This window comes from Oncorhynchus masou, unplaced genomic scaffold (genome assembly GCF_036934945.1).
Source record: "Oncorhynchus masou masou isolate Uvic2021 unplaced genomic scaffold, UVic_Omas_1.1 unplaced_scaffold_1330, whole genome shotgun sequence".
Classification (NCBI taxonomy): Eukaryota; Metazoa; Chordata; class Actinopteri; order Salmoniformes; family Salmonidae; genus Oncorhynchus; species Oncorhynchus masou.
The window spans coordinates 66,652-79,519 of NW_027003174.1; the positions used below are offsets into that span (position 1 = coordinate 66,652).

The 12,868-nt window shown below is 46.6% G+C and overlaps 1 pseudogene; it reads right to left on the reverse strand.

Annotated features, from left to right (window-relative positions):
* Window positions 1-12,311, reverse strand: part of LOC135530390 (vacuolar protein sorting-associated protein 8 homolog) — a 50,315-nt pseudogene extending 38,004 nt beyond the window's left edge.
* Window positions 12,312-12,868: the final 557 nt, after the last annotated feature.

Genomic DNA, 12,868 nt, shown 5'->3' on the forward strand with positions numbered 1-12,868 from the left:
ACGTCCTGTTTGTCTTTTGTGGGCTGCAACAGGCTACAGAACGTCCTGTCTGTCTTTTGTGTGCTGCAACAGGCTACAGAACGTCCTGTTTGTGGGCTGCAACAGGCTACAGAACGTCCTGTTTGTGTGCTGCAACAGGCTACAGAATGTCCTGTTTGTGGGCTGCAACAGGCTACAGAACGTCCTGTTTGTCTTTTGTGTGCTGCAACAGGCTACAGAACGTCCTGTTTGTCTTTTGTGTGCTGCAACAGGCTACAGAACGTCCTGTTTGTCTTTTGTGTGCTGCAACAGGCTACAGAACGTCCTGTTTGTCTTTTGTGTGCTGCAACAGGCTACAGAACGTCCTGTTTGTCTTTTGTGTGCTGCAACAGGCTACAGAACGTCCTGTTTGTCTTTTGTGGGCTGCAACAGGCTACAGAACGTCCTGTTTGTCTTTTGTGTGCTGCAACAGGCTACAGAACGTCCTGTTTGTCTTTTGTGGGCTGCAACAGGCTACAGAACGTCCTGTTTGTCTTTTGTGTGCTGCAACAGGCTACAGAACGTCCTGTTTGTGTGCTGCAACAGGCTACAGAACGTCCTGTTTGTGGGCTGCAACAGGCTACAGAACGTCCTGTTTGTCTTTTGTGTGCTGCAACAGGCTACAGAACGTCCTGTTTGTGTGCTGCAACAGGCTACAGAACGTCCTGTTTGTGTGCTGCAACAGGCTACAGAATGTCCTGTTTGTGTGCTGCAACAGGCTACAGAATGTCCTGTTTGTGTGCTGCAACAGGCTACAGAACGTCCTGTTTGTGGGCTGCAACAGGCTACAGAACGTCCTGTTTGCCTTTTATGTGCTACAACAGGCTATAGATCGTCCTGTCTGCCTCTGTTTCCACCCATTGGTTTAAATATCCACCTACACTATGTTCACCAGAGTGCAGCTGTCGATAAAACCTTCATGTTGTTGTACTGTATTTGGCCCTAAAAGTGATGCTTACACACTAATGCCAGATAAACACAAGGAGAGATAAAACTCAATGTAGCCGATAGATATGCAAACTAATTATACATTTATGGATTTTTTTGATGCATCGTTTTCACTTTATTCAACCCGCACACGCCACCCACCCGCCCTTCATCCACACAGTATTACATGGCCCTAAACCCACCCGCCCACAGTGTCCGCGGGGACTGCATGTTGAGTCAACCAGCACATCACTCCTAGTGTCTGCAGAGCAATACTGCCCCCTGTCAGTCACTGCAGGTAACTTCACACACACACACACACAATCTGAGGGGACAAATGAGTATTACCTGAAAGCCAGCTCAAACACAGAGCCACCGCTGTCGTTGCACACTGCCAGCGTAGGGTCATCGGTGAACTGAGAGAGAGAGGGACAACCGAGGAGTTCAACAGAGACGATCTGAGCAGAAGACACGTTTCAATTCAACTTGACTTGTACACAGACAGACAGACTACCTTCACATGTAAGATGGCGGTGCCGGGTGGGTGGGCGTCGGTAATGGTTCGCAGAAGCTTCCCATTGGCCAGATCCCACATGGTGATATGTCCCTTGGCGAAGCCACAGAGCAGCCGGGTGCAGTCGTGGTTGATGCTGAGGGCGGAGACGGCTCCGAACTCCGCCCCTGTCGCCGTGCTTCCCAAGCACAAACGGAGAGCCTGGTTCAGATCTGAAAAAAGAAAAAAAAAACATTACCCATCAGGCAACGCTGTGGAGCCAAGCACTCTGGGAAAGGCCGCTCTTAACTCTTATACTGTCGTAGAACAACAACAGACACGGGGACAGTCCGTCTTTATAAACATATGGAGATCAGTCAAAACACATGTTCTGCTGACAGCATCAACCAAAAACATGCTGCAACACAGTAGTGAATGACAACCACACGACATACAACAACACATGTCTGGACCAGCCGGATGAACAACATAGACAAACGACCTTATTCAAAAACCACCCGGAGGAATGAAATAGCACGTGCAGACAATATGATAACATGCCGATGTTGAGCCCAATGTCTACAATATGACTGTACTGAGAGACAGAGACAGAGAGACAGAAGTCGAGACAGAAAGAGAGAGAGACAGAGAGAGAGAGAGCTACTGGAGGCATGTACCTTTTCCTGTCCATTCAGAGTTTGCCCAGACAGACAGAGAGAAAACAACCAACTAAATATATAACAATCTTCAGTTGAATTCAGAGTTCACACAACCTCAACTTAGTTAGTTAGTTACTACCTTGTCCTTAACCATGCATTGCACTGGCTCATGTCAATGATTATATGACTGCAGTACTAATCACTGATATGTTAAGGACTTACCAAACACTAGAGCCAGGCCATGAGACGTTCCCACTACGATCACACCAGACACAGTCTAGAAACAGAGAAGACTTTTAACTAGAGGAGGACCAGTCTAGAAACAGAGAGAAGAGGACCAGTCTAGAAACAGAGAGAAGAGGACCAGTCTAGAAACAGAGAGAAGAGGACCAGTCTAGAAACAGAGAGAAGAGGACCAGTCTAGAAACAGAGAGAAGAGGACCAGTCTAGAAACAGAGAGAAGAGGACCAGTCTAGAAACAGAGAGAAGAGGACCAGTCTAGAAACAGAGAGAAGAGGACCAGTCAAGAAACAGAGAGAAGAGGACCAGTCAAGAAACAGAGAGAAGGGGACCAGTCTAGAAACAGAGAGAAGACATTTAACTAGAGAAGAGGACCAGTCTAGAAACAGAGAGAAGAGGACCAGTCTAGAAACAGAGAGAAGAGGACCAGTCTAGAAACAGAGAGAAGAGGACCAGTCAAGAAACAGAGAGAAGAGGACCAGTCAAGAAACAGAGAGAAGAGGACCAGTCAAGAAACAGAGAGAAGAGGACCAGTCAAGAAACAGAGAGAAGACGACCAGTCAAGAAACAGAGAGAAGACATTTAACTAGAGAAGACGACCAGTCTAGAAACAGAGAGAAGACATTTAACTAGAGAAGAGGACCAGTCTAGAAACAGAGAAGAGGACCAGTCAAGAAACAGAAAGAAGAGGACCAGTCTAGAAACAGAGAAGAGGACCAGTCTAGAAACAGAGAGAAGAGGACCAGTCTAGAAACAGAGAGAAGGGGACCAGTCTAGAAACAGAGAGAAGACATTTAACTAGAGAAGAAGACCAATGTAGAAACGAAGAGAAGACCGTGTAGAAACAGAGAGAAGGGGACCAGTCTAGAAACAGAGAGAAGAGGACCAGTCTAGAAACAGAGAGAAGAGGACCAGTCTAGAAACAGAGAGAAGAGGACCAGTCTAGAAACAGAGAGAAGGGGACCAGTCTAGAAACAGAGAGAAGACATTTAACTAGAGAAGAAGACCAATGTAGAAACGAAGAGAAGGGGACCAGTCTAGAAACAGAGAGAAGGGGACCAGTCTAGAAACAGAGAGACGGGGACCAGTCTAGAAACAGAGAGAAGGGACCAGTCTAGAAACAGAGAGAAGGGGACCAGTCTAGAAACAGAGAGAAGACATTTAACTAGAGAAGAAGACCAATGTAGAAACGAAGAGAAGACCGTGTAGAAACAGAGAGAAGGGGACCAGTGTAGAAACAGAGAGAAGAGGACCAGTCTAGAAACAGAGAGAAGAGGACCAGTCTAGAAACAGAAAGAAGAGGACCAGTCTAGAAACAGAGAGAAGAGGACCAGTCTAGAAACAGAGAGAAGAGGACCAGTCTAGGAACAGAGAGAAGAGGACCAGTCAAGAAACAGAGAGAAGACATTTAACTAGAGAAGACGACCAGTCTAGAAACAGAGAGAAGACATTTAACTAGAGAAGAGGACCAGTCTAGAAACAGAGAGAACGAGGACCAGTCTAGAAACAGAGAGAAGAGGACCAGTCTAGAAACAGAGAGAAGAGGACCAGTCTAGGAACAGAGAGAAGAGGACCAGTCTAGGAACAGAGAGAAGAGGACCAGTCAAGAAACAGAGAGAAGAGGACCAGTCAAGAAACAGAGAGAAGACATTTAACTAGAGAAGACGACCAGTCTAGAAACAGAGAGAAGACATTTAACTAGAGAAGAGGACCAGTCAAGAAACAGAGAGAAGAGGACCAGTCTAGAAACAGAAAGAAGAGGACCAGTCTAGAAACAGAGAGAAGAGGACCAGTCTAGAAACAGAGAGAAGGGGACCAGTCTAGAAACAGAGAGAAGGGGACCAGTCTAGAAACAGAGAGAAGGGGACCAGTCTAGAAACAGAGAGAAGGGGACCAGTCTAGAAACAGAGAGAAGACATTTAACTAGAGAAGAAGACCAATGTAGAAACGAAGAGAAGACCGTGTAGAAACAGAGAGAAGGGGACCAGTGTAGAAACAGAGAGAAGAGGACCAGTCTAGAAACAAAGAGAAGAGGACCAGTCTAGAAACAGAAAGAAGAGGACCAGTCTAGAAACAGAGAGAAGAGGACCAGTCTAGAAACAGAGAGAAGAGGACCAGTCTAGGAACAGAGAGAAGAGGACCAGTCAAGAAACAGAGAGAAGACATTTAACTAGAGAAGACGACCAGTCTAGAAACAGAGAGAAGACATTTAACTAGAGAAGAGGACCAGTCTAGAAACAGAGAGAACGAGGACCAGTCTAGAAACAGAGAGAAGAGGACCAGTCTAGAAACAGAGAGAAGAGGACCAGTCTAGAAACAGAGAGAAGAGGACCAGTCAATAAACAGAGAGAAGAGGACCAGTCAAGAAACAGAGAGAAGACATTTAACTAGAGAAGACAACCAGTCTAGAAACAGAGAGAAGACATTTAACTAGAGAAGAGGACCAGTCAAGAAACAGAGAGAAGAGGACCAGTCTAGAAACAGAAAGAAGAGGACCAGTCTAGAAACAGAGAGAAGAGGACCAGTCTAGAAACAGAGAGAAGGGGACCAGTCTAGAAACAGAGAGAAGGGGACCAGTCTAGAAACAGAGAGAAGGGGACCAGTCTAGAAACAGAGAGAAGGGGACCAGTCTAGAAACAGAGAGAAGGGGACCAGTCTAGAAACAGAGAGAAGACATTTAACTAGAGAAGAAGACCAATGTAGAAACGAAGAGAAGACCGTCTAGAAACAGAGAGAAGGGAACCAGTCTAGAAACAGAGAGAAGGGGACCAGTCTAGAAACAGAGAGAAGACATTTAACTAGAGAAGAGGACCAGTCTAGAAACAGAGAGAACGAGGACCAGTCTAGAAACAGAGAGAAGAGGACCAGTCTAGAAACAGAGAGAAGAGGACCAGTCAAGAAACAGAGAGAAGAGGACCAGTCAAGAAACAGAGAGAAGACATTTAACTAGAGAAGACGACCAGTCTAGAAACAGAGAGAAGACATTTAACTAGAGAAGAGGACCAGTCAAGAAACAGAGAGAAGAGGACCAGTCTAGAAACAGAAAGAAGAGGACCAGTCTAGAAACAGAGAGAAGAGGACCAGTCTAGAAACAGAGAGAAGAGGACCAGTCTAGAAACAGAGAGAAGGGGACCAGTCTAGAAACAGAGAGAAGGGGACCAGTCTAGAAACAGAGAGAAGGGGACCAGTCTAGAAACAGAGAGAAGGGGACCAGTCTAGAAACAGAGAGAAGACATTTAACTAGAGAAGAAGACCAATGTAGAAACGAAGAGAAGACCGTCTAGAAACAGAGAGAAGGGAACCAGTCTAGAAACAGAGAGAAAGGGACCAGTCTAGAAACAGAGAGAAGGGGACCCGTCTAGAAACAGAGAGAAGGGGACCAGTCTAGAAACAGAGAGAAGGGGACCCGTCTAGAAACAGAGAGAAGGGGACCAGTCTAGAAACAGAGAGAAGGGGACCAGTCTAGAAACAGAGAGAAGGGGACCAGTCTAGAAACAGAGAGAAGACATTTAACTAGAGAAGAAGACCAATGTAGAAACGAAGAGAAGGGGACCAGTCTAGAAACAGAGAGAAGGGGACCAGTCTAGAAACAGAGAGACGGGGACCAGTCTAGAAACAGAGAGAAGGGGACCAGTCTAGAAACAGAGAGAAGGGGACCAGTCTAGAAACAGAGAGAAGACATTTAACTAGAGAAGAAGACCAATGTAGAAACGAAGAGAAGACCGTGTAGAAACAGAGAGAAGGGGACCAGTGTAGAAACAGAGAGAAGAGGACCAGTCTAGAAACAGAGAGAAGAGGACCAGTCTAGAAACAGAAAGAAGAGGACCAGTCTAGAAACAGAGAGAAGAGGACCAGTCTAGAAACAGAGAGAAGAGGACCAGTCTAGGAACAGAGAGAAGAGGACCAGTCAAGAAACAGAGAGAAGACATTTAACTAGAGAAGACGACCAGTCTAGAAACAGAGAGAAGACATTTAACTAGAGAAGAGGACCAGTCTAGAAACAGAGAGAACGAGGACCAGTCTAGAAACAGAGAGAAGAGGACCAGTCTAGAAACAGAGAGAAGAGGACCAGTCTAGGAACAGAGAGAAGAGGACCAGTCTAGGAACAGAGAGAAGAGGACCAGTCAAGAAACAGAGAGAAGAGGACCAGTCAAGAAACAGAGAGAAGACATTTAACTAGAGAAGACGACCAGTCTAGAAACAGAGAGAAGACATTTAACTAGAGAAGAGGACCAGTCAAGAAACAGAGAGAAAAGGACCAGTCTAGAAACAGAAAGAAGAGGACCAGTCTAGAAACAGAGAGAAGAGGACCAGTCTAGAAACAGAGAGAAGGGGACCAGTCTAGAAACAGAGAGAAGGGGACCAGTCTAGAAACAGAGAGAAGGGGACCAGTCTAGAAACAGAGAGAAGGGGACCAGTCTAGAAACAGAGAGAAGACATTTAACTAGAGAAGAAGACCAATGTAGAAACGAAGAGAAGACCGTGTAGAAACAGAGAGAAGGGGACCAGTGTAGAAACAGAGAGAAGAGGACCAGTCTAGAAACAAAGAGAAGAGGACCAGTCAAGAAACAGAGAGAAGACATTTAACTAGAGAAGACAACCAGTCTAGAAACAGAGAGAAGAGGACCAGTCTAGGAACAGAGAGAAGAGGACCAGTCAATAAACAGAGAGAAGAGGACCAGTCAAGAAACAGAGAGAAGACATTTAACTAGAGAAGACAACCAGTCTAGAAACAGAGAGAAGACATTTAACTAGAGAAGAGGACCAGTCAAGAAACAGAGAGAAGAGGACCAGTCTAGAAACAGAAAGAAGAGGACCAGTCTAGAAACAGAGAGAAGAGGACCAGTCTAGAAACAGAGAGAAGAGGACCAGTCTAGAAACAGAGAGAAGGGGACCAGTCTAGAAACAGAGAGAAGGGGACCAGTCTAGAAACAGAGAGAAGGGGACCAGTCTAGAAACAGAGAGAAGACATTTAACTAGAGAAGAGGACCAGTCTAGAAACAGAGAGAACGAGGACCAGTCTAGAAACAGAGAGAAGAGGACCAGTCTAGAAACAGAGAGAAGAGGACCAGTCAAGAAACAGAGAGAAGACATTTAACTAGAGAAGACGACCAGTCTAGAAACAGAGAGAAGACATTTAACTAGAGAAGACGACCAGTCTAGAAACAGAGAGAAGACATTTAACTAGAGAAGAGGACCAGTCAAGAAACAGAGAGAAGAGGACCAGTCTAGAAACAGAAAGAAGAGGACCAGTCTAGAAACAGAGAGAAGAGGACCAGTCTAGAAACAGAGAGAAGAGGACCAGTCTAGAAACAGAGAGAAGGGGACCAGTCTAGAAACAGAGAGAAGGGGACCAGTCTAGAAACAGAGAGAAGGGGACCAGTCTAGAAACAGAGAGAAGGGGACCAGTCTAGAAACAGAGAGAAGGGGACCAGTCTAGAAACAGAGAGAAGACATTTAACTAGAGAAGAAGACCAATGTAGAAACGAAGAGAAGACCGTCTAGAAACAGAGAGAAGGGAACCAGTCTAGAAACAGAGAGAAGGGGACCAGTCTAGAAACAGAGAGAAGGGGACCCGTCTAGAAACAGAGAGAAGGGGACCAGTCTAGAAACAGAGAGAAGGGGACCCGTCTAGAAACAGAGAGAAGGGGACCAGTCTAGAAACAGAGAAAGGGGACCAGTCTAGAAACAGAGAGAAGACATTTAACTAGAGAAGAAGACCAATGTAGAAACGAAGAGAAGACCGTCTAGAAACAGAGAGAAGGGAACCAGTCTAGAAACAGAGAGAAGGGGACCAGTCTAGAAACAGAGAGAAGGGGACCCGTCTAGAAACAGAGAGAAGGGGACCAGTCTAGAAACAGAGAGAAGGGGACCCGTCTAGAAACAGAGAGAAGGGGACCAGTCTAGAAACAGAGAGAAGGGGACCAGTCTAGAAACAGAGAGAAGACATTTAACTAGAGAAGAAGACCAATGTAGAAACGAAGAGAAGACCGTCTAGAAACAGAGAGAAGGGGACCAGTCTAGAAACAGAGAGAAGACATTTAACTAGAGAAGAAGACCAATGTAGAAACGAAGAGAAGACCGTCTAGAAACAGAGAGAAAGAGGACCAGTCTAGAAACAGAGAGAAAGAGGACCAGTCTAGAAACAGAGAGAAAGAGGACCAGTCTAGAAACAGAGAGAAAGAGGACCAGTCTAGAAACAGAGAGAAAGAGGACCAGTCTAGAAACAGAGAGAAAGAGGACCAGTCTAGAAACAGAGAGAAAGAGGACCAGTCTAGAAACAGAGAGAAGACGACCAGTCTAGAAACAGAGAGAAGACGACCAGTCTAGAAACAGAGAGAAGACGACCAGTCTAGAAACAGAGAGAAGGGCACCAATCTAGAAACACAGAGAAGGGGACCAGTCTAGAAACAGAGAGAAGACAGTGTAGAAACAGAGAGAAGACAGTGTAGAAACAGAGAGAAGACAGTGTAGAAACAGAGAGAAGAGTGTAGAAACAGAGAGAAGACAGTGTAGAAAGGGTGAAAGCAGCACTACACTATAGTATGTGATGACTGTACTTACTACTGCAGTTGGCAGTCCAGCATCTACTTTGTCCTGAAGAACAAGGAAGGAAAAAGTACATTTCAGTGATGCATGACAAATGTACAAATTGAAAGCTGTGTGTGTGGTGTTGGTGGTGTTGGTGGTGTGTGTGTGTGGTGGTGTTGGTGGTGTGTGTGTGTGTGTGGTGTTGGTGGTGTGGTGTTGGTGGTGTGTGTGTGTGTGGTGTGTGTGTGTGTGGTGTTGGTGGTGTGTGTGTGTGTGGTGTTGGTGGTGTATGTGTGTGGTGGTGTTGGTGGTGTGTGTGGTGGTGGTGGTGGTGTGTGTGTGGTGGTGTTGGTGGTGTGTGTGTGTGTGTGTGGTGTTGGTGTGTGTGTGTGTGTGTGTGTGGTGTTGGTGGTGTTGGTGGTGTGGTGTGTGTGTGTGTGTGGTGGTGTTGGTGGTGTGGTGTGTGTGTGTGTGGTGTTGGTGGTGTGGTGTGTGTGTGTGTGGTGTTGGTGGTGTGTGTGTGTGTGGTGTTGGTGGTGGTGTGTGTGGTGTTGGTGGTGTGTGTGTGGTGGGTGTGGTGTTGGTGGTGGTGTGTGTGTGGTGTGGTGGTGGTGTGTGTGTGGTGTTGGTGGTGGTGTGTGTGGTGTTGGTGGTGTGTGTGTGGTGTTGGTGGTGTGTGTGTGTGGTGTTGGGTGTGTGTGTGTGTTGGTGGTGGTGTGTGGTGTTGGTGGTGTGTGTGTGGTGTTGGTGGTGGTGTGTGTGGTGTTGGTGGTGGTGTGTGTGTGGTGTTGGTGGTGTGTGTGTGTGGTGTGGTGGTGTGTGTGTGGTGTTGGTGGTGTGTGTGTGTGTGGTGTTGGTGGTGTGTGTGTGGTGTTGGTGGTGTGTGTGTGTGTGTGGTGGTGTGTGGTGTTGGTGGTGTGTGTGTGGTGTTGGTGGTGTGTGTGTGGTGTTGGTGGTGGTGTGTGTGGTGTTGGTGGTGGTGGTGTGGTGTTGGTGGTGTGTGTGGTGTTGGTGGTGTGTGTGGTGTTGGTGTGTGTGTGGTGTTGGTGGTGTGTGTGTGGTGTTGGTGGTGTGTGGTGTTGGTGGTGGTGTGTGGTGTTGGTGTGTGTGTGTGTGGTGTTGGTGGTGTGTGTGTGTGTGGTGGTGGTGTGTGTGTGTGGTGGTGGTGGTGTGTGTGTGGTGTTGGTGTGTGTGGTGTTGGTGTGTGTGGTGGGTGTGTGTGTGGTGGGGTGTGTGTGTGGTGTTGGTGGTGGGTGTGGTGTGGTGTTGGTGGTGTGTGTGGTGGTGGTGTGTGTGTGTGGTGGTGTGTTGGTGGTGTGGTGTGTGTGTGTGTGGTGTGTGGTGTTGGTGGTGGTGTGTGTGTGGTGTTGGTGGTGGTGGTGTGTGTGTGGTGTTGGTGGTGGTGTGTGTGTGGTGTTGGGTGTGTGTGTGTGTGGTGTGTGGTGTTGGTGGTGGTGTGTGTGTGGTGTTGGTGGTGGTGTGTGTGTGGTGTTGGTGGTGGTGTGTGTGTGGTGTTGGGTGTGGTGTGTGTGTGGTGTGTGGTGTTGGTGGTGGTGTGTGTGTGGTGTTGGTGGTGGTGTGTGTGTGGTGTTGGTGGTGGTGTGTGTGTGGTGTTGGGTGTGGTGTGTGTGTGGTGTTGGTGGTGGTGTGTGTGTGGTGTTGGGTGTGGTGTGTGTGTGGTGTGTGTGTGGTGTTGGTAGTGTGTGTGGTGGTGTGTGTGGTGGGTGTGTGGTGGTGGTGGTGTGTGTGTGTGGTGTTGGTGGTGTGTGTGTGGTGGGTGTGTGGTGGTGGTGGTGTGTGTGTGTGGTGTTGGTAGTGTGTGTGGTGGGTGTGTGACTCACAGCGGCTGAGACTATCTGAGCAGAGATGCCTTTCAGGATGCTGTGTCGGAGCACAGAGCCATGGACTGTAGTGCTGAGCTCCACTGTCTTCCTCTTCCTACACACACACACCACATGGATAGACTGTTAAAAACCTGCCCATGAGGAGGTTAAGGGTTAAGGTTACATTTAGTGTTCGGGAAAATAGGATGTTGGATTGGGAATCAATTCTTTGGTCCCCACAAGGATAGCGATACAAAACTGTGTGTGTACACATTTCACCATACTTGCGAGTACCAGAAGTCCTCACTAGAATAGCAAACCAACTAAAATTCAGGGAAGTGAGGACATTTTGCCAGTCCTCACTTGTAAAAAGGTTATTTTAGGCTTAGGGGGTGTAAGGTTAGGATTAGAATTAAGGGTTCGGTTTAGGGAAAACATCATTTTCAATGGGAATCAATTGATGGTCCCCATAAAGCTCTCACAAGTATAGTAAGACATAGCTGAGAGTGTGTGTGTGTGTGTGTGTGTGTGTGTGTGTGTGTGTGTGTGTGTGTGTGTGTGTGTGTGTGTGTGGTGGTGTGTGTGTGTGTGTGTGTGTGTGTGTGTTACCGTTTGAGGTGGGTGCGGTCTCCGCTGTCAGAGCTGGCCAGTGAGGAGGTCTCACAGGAGTGGGCGTCAATGTTCTCTGTGTTCAGCAGACACGTGTCCTCCAGGATGAAGGGCTCCTCCTCATCCTCAGGCTAAAACAGGAGACGGAAGTATCACAACTGTTAGCCCAGATGTGGATGTAGGGCTGGTTACCCCAATGTGTTGACTTCCTTACACAACATTGTATTGTTCTGTAAGAAGTCCGGGAGCTAGAAGATGTCAGATTCCTGCAGCATTTGAAATGGAATATGTAGAGTTATTGAAAGATGAGAGCCAGTTACCTCATTCAGGATGCTCTCCAGGGTAGGCGGGGTGTCAACTTGGGGAATGTCAAACTCTTTATCGTCGATCTGAGGAGAATAGATAAGGTGTGCAATGTGTGTTCAGCACAATGATGAAGTCTATCGAGCTCCGTGGTCGCTCTAGTCAGACATCTCATTATATTACTATTCTACCTAATTATATGGATCTAGCGATCTTTAATCGGATATTAAACGTATAGCAGAGACATGGCTGTGCTAAGACAAAGAAAAGACAACAAAGTAAAACGTATAGCAGAGACATGGCTGTGCTAAGACAAAGAAAAGACAACAAAGTAGCCCACTAGCAAGCTACACAGTTGACAACCAGCAAAATAAGACTAATGCTAGCTACAGCTTTAATTGCACAAACAAACTCTCATATTTAGCGCATCTTTCCCCCAAAAATGCTAGGTTTAGCTATCTATCAAGAAAACCAAAAACTGTTGAGAAACATCCATATGCGCGACAGTCCCACTCACCGTATCTATTTCCATTAAATTGAGCTGGGATGACGCAGAAACCAAACTGCGTGTATCTGGTGATTCTGACATTGTAAAAGGCCAAATATATTAATATAGATACACAACGAAACAATAGCTACATTATTAGCAAGTTAGCGGTATCACATCTCTCCGATTCCACTCTTCCTTGTTGTACCGGAAGAATTGTGTGTCACGTGATACGTCACGGCTCGAGGGGTGTGTTCAGTGTTTGGAACGTTGGGCAAGGTTCGGAAACATTTTGTCTTGAGCGAATAATACCAACAAAAAAGTGTGGATTTTGTAAAATACTTCACACTTTTTTTTATAGTGAAATGAATTAGTTCAGTATTGCCAGCTCGCTTCCCATCTCTATTTCCCAGATATGTTTTACTCTCTCTGGTATTCCAGGAGTCCTCGGCCCGTATTTATAATCTCAAATCTAGGATTAGGTCAAAACTGATCCTCGATCAGCACTCCGAATCTGAAACCATTTAGGAATATGGGCTCTTTGGAAGAGGTTTATGTGCGGTGGAGGGATGAAGATTCTGTGAAATGCAATTGCAGCTTTTAACCAGCAGGGGGAGTCCGAAACACAGCCTACATTGGCCTACTAACTACAACATGGTGTTGAAATGATCAAGAGTAGCTAAATGCTGCCTCATTGTGTCCTATTTCAGTAATACAGGCGAAAGTGATGAGTGTGACCAATCTTTTGAGTGTGATCCCAAATAAAAGTCTGTGGTTT